Here is a 9,555-nt window from a genome sequence, read left to right as displayed (position 1 = left end):
CTCAAAAAATATCTTTAAAGAGCCTGAAAAAAATTAAGAAAAGAAGATCACACATCTCCCTTCACAAACTGTTTGTAAATGCATTAAAACTAGTTTTTATGATCTAAAATGGGTGTAAACTTACTTTAAATGTCTCAAAAATAATTGTGAATAATGTAGAATTTCTATAATCTCTTCCCTTTGTTCTTCCTCTTTGTCCGATTTCTGCTCCGCGGGTAGTTTCTTTTTATTTTTCCTCCTTTCTTCTATTGAGACCTTTTTGTTTTTCTTGATGTTTTGTCCTCCTCATAAGCTCCCGTTTCTCCTGCTCCTGTTTTTATACAACCTCTTTCTCCCCCTCCTCCTTGCCCTCCTCCTGCTGTGATGCTGTTCGCTCAAATTATTCATGTATTCAGCTCATCAGATAAAGTGTGTAAATGTGTTGTCCTGTGATTGATGTTGCGTCGGTGAGTTAATATTAAACGGGTAGATGTTGACTGTTTACTCCGAAACAACTGCTGTACAGAGGTCAGAGGTCAGACTGTGACTCACAGCTATAGGCGAGTAAAACCTGAGAAGCAGAGGTTTGTTGTGATCACACAAAGGTTAAACTCAACCGATGACATCTCTACTTATATCTTTGCAAACAGTTTTTCTCTTTGTAGTTTTGCTCTTCTTGTGATTATTTAGTGACTGTGATCAATGTGTTTGTTTGTACTTCCTGCTATTTTAGTTGTTCGGTGTCTTTTTGCAATAGTTTCACACATCTTTGACTATTTTCTTGATTTAGGATAATTTTTAGATAATATTCTGTCTGTGTTTTTCTGTTTCTTAGTGTGTAGCTTGCCCATTATTGTTGTGTTATATTGGTTATTTATTTGCCTTTGTAATCATAAATGTTAGTTAATTTAAATCAGATTGTGGGAATCTTTAACCCTTTAAAGCCTAACGTACAAAAAACTGGGGAGAAAGGTCCTGCTTTTCAAGTCTGAAGTCTTTTTTTGGACATTTAACAACATTTAGAAATTAATTAATTTATATTTTTGTATTTTTTATCATTTATTACCACGTGATCGATCAAAATTATTGCAGTGTAATCTCCTGCGGGCAGGAAACAAATATCAGATCGAGTACAACATGATTTTGAACAAAGTTTTTACCATCAAGTGCTGCAAAAGGTCTCAGTAACGGTATGTATAAAATAAATGTTTGGCTTTTTATGGTTGAGTGTGAACACTTTTTAACAAAATTTGAAGAGCATATGTTTTATTTTAAATGAAATTTCTTAAATATATCAATTATTGATGATGATATTGATGATTATTTATTTCCTGTTTGCCTTCCATGTGACTCATTGTAGTCAGTAAGACTACCAGAGACCAAGTCACAAAGTAACAAAGTCACAAAAATACGCATAAAAATAACATACAACATATAACTAAACGCAACAATACAAGTATAGAACAGTAACACAACTGGGTTTACCTTGAAACTAAAATGCTCGCCTGAACAAAAATGTCTTTTAAAGCTTTTTAAAGGAATTTACTGAGTCCAGAGAGCGCAGATCCTGGGGAAGCTCATTCCAAAGACGACGAGTGATCTCCGCGAGTTTTAAAGGAGGTTTGTGGGACCATCAACAGGACTCTGACACTTATAACATCAACCATCAAGCTGTAAATTTAGATCTGTCCCGGACAACCTCAGGTTTTGGGCCAAACTGTGGGGCTTTATTAATCCTGCAATGTATCTATGGGCCTGTCCATGTATTAAACTGAATGCGCTACACAAACAGAAGCCAGTGAAGAGACTTCATCACAGTTGTGATATGGACTCTCCTGATGGCGCTGGTCAAACGTCTTGCAGCTGAGCTTTTGGACTGACTGAAGACGAGCCAAAGCTTTCTTGTTAAAGCAGGTTGCAGTAGTCTAACGGCGAGTACACACATGCATAAATGATCATTGTAAGTATTCTCCTATTTGTTTCTTTTTATAACACAGCATATTTAATAGTCTTATGTGTAAAATGTGCAGTATAAATAAACTTGTCTTTCCATTGTGTCTTTGCAATGTCCCTTTTCTAAAAATCTGTTATTTTGTGCCTTTTGCTTCCTGTTAGTTTGCAGTCATTTATGTTTGTCAATGTTTTGTGTGTCATCTTACCAAAACTGAACAGTAACCATCCTAATTCCACTAAAATTAATTAATTTTGTTATAGAACTGACACCGTCACAGTTTTGCTGTTGCTGTGCATTTGACATAATCCCAAAGTGAAAAATGTGGATGCATGTTTAAAATTTGATTATAATTTCTGTTTGTTGCTCGGTACAAATGAGCTGCTGTGATCTGAGTGCCTATAACTAAATGATGACAGAGTTCCCCTCTAGGGGCTCAGTTTAATATCCGAACACAAATGGAATAATTACACCATCACTTCTGTCTCCAACTGCTCGTTAAGTTAGAGCCGCCTGCTATCACAAGCCAGAGGTCAAAGGTCAAAGGTGAGGAGCTCTGAGGACGCATTATTTATCATTTATTTGAATTCTGCTATTGACCATATCAACCACAAACTTCTGCTGAAAGCTGGGAGTCTGATGCAGCCGACCTAAGGGCAGGTCCGAGCTAGGTGATGACGCAGGAGGAAAAGGTTTGTGCCCTTTTCCCCGTCTGATTTGCATCGTGCTACAACCTGCAGCTCGACTCGTTTGCTCCGTTCTTTCATCTCAACTTTCATTAACAGCTAAATGTCAACCCACTGAAAACCTCATATCTCCACACCAGCTCAGCTGCTGCTGTGTTCATGTCTGACGATGTCTTGCTGCACAAAGCCACAAAATGTGGAACATCCAGCATCTTAGTGACAGCCTTGATCTGAAGCCAGCAAACGAGTTAAAAAAACAAAAAACAACAAAAAAAAAAAACGTCCATAAAACCCAGAAAAACAAAAACACACTCATGTGTATACACTGTATATAATCTCATTTACACATTAAATTCTATTGATAGATTTAATTAGGATGCAACATTAAAAACTATTAAAAGCTTTGATGTGTGGATCTGCTGCTGTGCAACGTCTGTAGCCCGACTGCATCTAAAGCAATAAACTCTGCCAAAACCAAGTCACATTATACACAGGAATACCTCGCAATGAAATAAAGTCAACAAAACTACCTTCGCAAAACTGTCAAAGACTGAAAGGTAATATCTCTTTCGGTCTACCCATATTTGGCCTTACAAAAATGTAATAATAAACATTCCTTTATAGTAAGTCAAATAAATCTTGAAACAATATCTAAATATGAAATGAAGATGATCAATGAATTTTGTACATGTTGAGTTTAATTTGAAATATTTTGATTCATATACTCTCCTATATATACAGACTGAGTACAAAATGAGACATTACACATATCCGACCATTTTATATTTAACTATTTGGGTTTATCCTGGTTCACTCAATATCTCTCACTTAAAAAATTAGTAATAGGGGAATTAAAAAATACACACTTCTTTTCCAGTTTGTCCACTGAAAATTATTAATCAATAGACTATTTACATCTAAAATGTAAAAAACAGGTTGTGAATCTATAAATCTTTATAATAAATAAATAAATAAATCATCCTTAATAAGCAGTCACACACTTAGCAGAACAGAAACTTTAAGTCACGACTGAGTTTTATCCAGATCAGATTTATTATGAACCTGCAGTTGAAGATAAATGTCCATGTTACAGTCAGGGCTAGAGGTGACGTCAAAAATGTGCTGTTTATTCAGAAAAACCAGGGAAAAAGAGGACAGGGTGACCTCCAGCCTCAACGCTTTAGGTTCAGTCACCTTCAGGAGAAAAATGAGAAACAGAAGCAACTCCAGAATAATTTAGAGAGATGAAACTGCTATAAAACCAACAAGAGAATTTCACATTTATTCCACAGCTGAAAATAACACTTCCAGCCTTTCATATGTTCATAAAGAGGCTTTTTTCATAATCTATTTACAATAATTGATGGGTTATATATACATTTAAAGCAATATTTTGCTTTTAGACTTTATTCCAGGTAAGACGATATCCTAACTGTGGTTTTGTACATAAGATATTCAATTTATACACCAATTACGGGTGGGAGGGAGGGGGATGGTTGGGAATGGGTGGGGTAGGAATAGGGTCCATGGCGGAGGGGATCCTCCCTCTGGCTCTGTCTCCTCCCGTCGGCGGCAGTCTTGGCGTTGCTGGTGGCACCGGGCCCCGGACCTGGATGGATGTCTGGGTGGGAGCCGGGGACTCTCCGGCCCCTGGAGTGTTGGCGCTGGGCCGCCGGGGATGGGGGGGACAACCGGGTGCTGCCTCCTGCTCCACTTGGCGGGCCGGAACTTGCCCTTCTGCCCTGGGGCTGTCCCGGTGAGGTGGGGGCACCTACTGCGGCCAGCTGAGGAGCTGGTCGCCCAGGGGAGAAGTCATTCTCCCCTGGTGGTGCCCCTCCCTATGCCCCCCTCCTTTTCCGCCACCCGACATCATACATACAGCATATAGGTGGGGCGGGTGAAGTCGGTGGTCCCGGGAACCCTAAGGGGCATTTTCCGATGGACCCCGGCGACCACCTGCCCCACTAAATTTTAATTGCAACATAGACACCAATATACATTTAGGGTTTCGAGGGGACAGGCGCCTTGGCCATGGGGGGTGGACAGGAGCTACAGCGGTGGCCCTTGCCCATCCCCTCCCATTGGGGTCTTTCTCCCCTCGATTTTACTCACAACTTAGACACTATTACATTTACACAAGCAGCACACACACTTAACACACACACAGACACTCACATAAACAAGGGAATGCTGGGGAGGGTGGGTCTGGCTGTCTGGCAACAGCTGGTCCCACCACCCCACGGCCACCCCTTTTTTTACTTGCACTACAACCACGACCCACCCATGCACACACCACAGAGGCGGGCGGGTGGGGGGGGCAGGGGTCTTCCTATGTCCCCTATTCATGGGGAGCACTCAGGGTACGGGGGGCGGGCCTGGTGCTGGCCTGGGGGTTGGGGACGAGGCGCTGCGGGGGGCCCTCTGTCCTGGGCGATGCCTGGGGCGCATGGGGGGGCTGGCGGGGTCTCTGGTTGGCTGCATAAGTGTGTGTGTGTGGGTGTGTGAATGTGGGGAGTTCAGGTCTGGGGCCTGCAGTCCTCCGGCTCTGGCTGTCGCTGGGGGGGGGGGATTGGGAGGGAGAGGGAGGATTGAATGGGAGGAGGTGTGTGGGAGGGAGGGAGGGGGGTGTGTGGAATGGGAGCTGGGGGGGGGGGGTGGAGGAGGGGGGGGGGGTGGGAGTGTTGGGGACAGTAGGGCTTGGGAGGGAGAGGGATGGGGAGGGTGCTGGAGAGGGGGGATAGGAAGCAGCGGGAGGGTTGTGGGGAGGGGTTGTCGGGGGGATGGTCTACGGACGTGTCCTTGTCCTTGGGGATCCCGCCCCTGGTATCGTGGTGGCGCCGGCCCGCGATGGTTTTGCTCTGGGTTGGCAGGGCCCGCTGGGTCTTGGCCGGGGGCTCTGCCAGGGGGAACGGGTGGTCCTGGGGCCTGTGGGCTGCCGGCTCTCTGTGCGGCCCGCGCTTCAGCACCCGGCGCCCGCCGGGCCGGTTTGCCGTCGCCCTGTGCTACCCGGTGCCCCTGCCTCGTCACGCCGGGTGGCGCCTGCTTGGGGGCTTCCACTGCTCTGGGCTCGGGGGACGGAGGCTCTCTCTGCTTTGCCTGCCCGGGCTCTGTGCGCGGTGGGCTTGCCGGGCCCTGGGGGCCTTGGGTTCCTCCCCTACACCTCGGGTCGTGGTCGTGTTCCCTACAAGCACTCAGCTGATCTTTGATTGCATGATCACAGGTTGAACACTCACACGTGCACGCCCACAAAGCACTCATCTTCCCATCTGCTTCCTACTAAATGTTGCTGATGACTCTCTGTAGGTATGTTTAATAACGGTTGGTATTGTAATTGTTATTTTATTAATTCATTTACTTTTTTTACTTTTATTTTTCATTTTTTTGTCTGTTTTTGAATATTGTCACTATCCTACTTATGTCTTGTTGTATTTTTTCAGTACTTTATATTGTTTTGCAAATACTGTAACTTTAGCAGCTTAGACTCTTTTCTGTCTCTCTTTTTCCTCCTTTCATTTCCTCTTTTTTTCCCTCTTTCCCTGCCAGATCCAGCTCGGCCATATCAAGACTGATGATGATTGCAAAATGATAAAAGGAAAATAAATAAATAAATAAATAAATAAATAAATAAATAAAATAAAATAATTATCATAATAATAAAAATATTCAGATTATCAAGGGCAGCTATTTACATGAGATGTCTCCCTTGACAGAGCAAATCTGTCTGGCAAAAATATGGCACGCAGATTGCTGTTCTGTATGCTGAGATGCTGGACAGGACAGGTTAAAAAAAAAAAAAAAAAAAAAAAAAAAAGAGACACAAACAACCATTCACACTTACTTCTAGGGACAATTAGAGTAACCAATTAACCTAACCTTTAGATGGTGGGAGGAAGCTGGAGTGCCAGGAGAAGATACACAGGGAGAACATGCAAACTCCACACAAGATGGCCATCGTTTGAGCCTCCCTCCGAGCCAAGGATCAAATCCGCAACCTTCTTGCTGTGAGACCACGATGCTAACCACCACACCATGCACCCGTGTGCCACTGAGATGTCTGCACGTATCCAAAGCCCTTCTCTCTGTCCATATCCCTACAAAACACAAAGCTTCCTCAAGTGTTTCCATCTAACCAAAAAGCATTTTTTTCACAGCAATCCTGACCTGGATTATTCTCCCGAAAACTCATGGCATGTCACATAAATCAACTAATTGTTAGGAATTCAATAGTGTCGTTAAATTATATATTTGTTTTTCCTAAAGTAACTGAGATCAGAAGCTGGAAAATAATCTGACACTTCCATTTAACCCTGAGGTCATATTTCCAACTATCAAAATGCTTTGTTGCAATGAACCATTTCATGAATGAAATAATAAACAATGCAACATTTTTTTAATACAGTATTTTACATCTCCAGACATTTGAAATTATACTTTTTTGTTTATTAGTGATATTTAGAATTTATCATGATTCATGATTTATTTTAATGTATTCTATAAAATATTTATAATATAATCATATATAACCATAATTATATTATGAAAATCTTTGATGGAATATAGCTGTATCATAATCTTTTCCTATTTATTGCAAAGGAAAACTTTCATAACTACATTATGTTCACTTATATCATATATTTATTTATTCTCCAGTGAGTGGAAACGTAGTGGATGACTCACTAACATCCACTGAAGTGGTTTATTTATAAAAATACCATCCTCATTCATTAATATGCAAGAAAAAAGCTTGTAAATAGGTTTCCACTATATGGCCACTATACATGACAAGGTTAAATGGACAACTAAGCATTGTTTTATTCAGAATAGGTGACTGATTTAATTAAACAGATGTCTGATGAATCCATTAAATCTGCCTGACTGTAATTAGGAGGATGCAGCAGAGAAGTTAAAAAGCTTAGCGTCATTCATTTGCTCCTGCTGGTTTGATTACTGTAGTGATAGAAATAACGGCAGGCTCAGATATTATTGTATCAGATTCTCAGATCGCTGTAGTAATGATACATCACACATATCAATAACTTGATTAACCTTTCGCTGCAGGGTTTGTCGTCATATTTTATCGTTTTCATCAGTGGAATTCGTCATGACAGAGATGAAGCTCTCCATCTTCTTTTTAGTCCGTTGAAGTAGTGGTGCTGATGCTGTTTCTCAGCTCATTCTGCTGACAGTCAAGTTTTACTGAAGGTCACTGTCAACCAAAATCATCAAACACACCTTTCATCCTCAATGTGTGTGTGTGTGTCTGTGTGTGTTGTTGGTTTTACTGCCCTCATAGGGCCCAAAACTTGACATAAAACCAAGACTTGACACAAAATTATGAAGATTGCTTGTTTTTCAAGGGGGGAGATGAAGATTAACTCTTGAGGATTAAAAGTTAGGCATGGTCTTAGACTTAAGTGATGTGTAGCCTTAAAAAAAATTGCAGAACTTCGGCAGATTTTCTCACAGAGGCACCTGCGATGACCACTGAACCATCTTGCATCCCACCACTTCTCTGGCCAGTAAAACCAGTCTTATCTTGATGCTTGCCCTGTCTCTTTTTTCTGTCTCTTCTGATTAGTTCCTCTTTTATTTCCTTTGATGAGTCAGCCACGGTGCATGTTAAAAAAAAAAACTGACTTGCATTGATATCCCGCTGCCACAGCTTAGGGACACTGCAGGCTACACTGGCACCAGGAGTGTACAAGTACAACTGGCAAAACTGTGCCATCAAAACAAGACAAAAACACAGATTCTTAATGTCATAAAGATACATAGTGTTACTTTAACAGAAGATGCTTTGTGTTTTAAAGGGACGTTCCCAGGGGCAAGTCAAACAAATGTGTGTGTGTGTGTGTGTGTGTGTGTGTGTGTAAGAGAGAGTGTGTATGCAAACAGTTGTCTGTCTGTGCCACGGCATAATTTTATTCTAAATCATTGTAGTAAAAACATTTTTGCATTTGGTGGATTTTTTGCATTGGAAAGACGCTTTAGGAGGATAAGTGTGTATTAGAAGGATCAAAAAAGATGACACTTCTACATGAGCAAGACACGTTGTCACTTAGACAATATATCGGTGCTACTAGGTCATTTCTGCAAGAAAATGACACTTTTAAATTAGCGAGACTTTTCTGCAGTAAGACTGAATTTAGCATGAAAAGAAATCCAAATGAAGAAGACATCTCTGTATTTTTGCTTGAAGAAGAAAGTTCTATATTCAGGCGACATCTCATCATTTAGAAGTCCTTTCTGCAGAGGAATCACCTTCTGCACTATGAGCATGTATAAGCATTACATAAATGAATTAAGCTGAAGTGAATTAAAAGACATTCTCAGACAATAAAAAATGCACACATCAAAACAGCAGTTCTGTATAGTTGGTATAATTTCATTATGTTGGTTTCCCCAGCCAGTTTAAAGATAAAACAGTAAGAACCAGTTCCTCATTTCTCTTCGTGACTGTAGAGAGCTTCTGTACAGAGGTACTGTACTGAGATAACAAAAGCTATAAACTCAGATAAAAGATCTGACATTTACCAGTGGATGGGTTTGAGGTTTGTGTTGTCGTGCAAAATCCCTCCGAACTGAAATAACTGCACAGCTTGAGACATCCATCACCTCTTCCTTTCAGTTTTTGTCAACACTCGTCATGAGTTTTGACATTGACGGGCTAATTCTTGTGAGCAGACACCTTCGATCACAATCAAAGCGTTAAGCTTCGTCATACAGAAAAATATCTTACACAATCACCAGAAATAAACCTTCAACGCATGAAGCTTCAGGGCTTCATGGAGACACCAAGAGGGTGTGTGTGTGTGTGTGTGTGTGTGCTTAGTTCATAATATCATAATATGAATTATACACAGAAACTTTAAGAATCAACATCTATTAGAAATCAGCTCTGAATTTCTCTCATAAAGTCAGTGATGAATTAAGAAACTC

This window comes from Telmatherina bonti, assembly GCF_933228915.1.
Source record: "Telmatherina bonti genome assembly, chromosome: 19".
Classification (NCBI taxonomy): Eukaryota; Metazoa; Chordata; class Actinopteri; order Atheriniformes; family Telmatherinidae; genus Telmatherina; species Telmatherina bonti.
The sequence above is the reverse complement of the archived record's forward strand: the minus strand, read 5'-3'. Positions refer to the sequence as shown.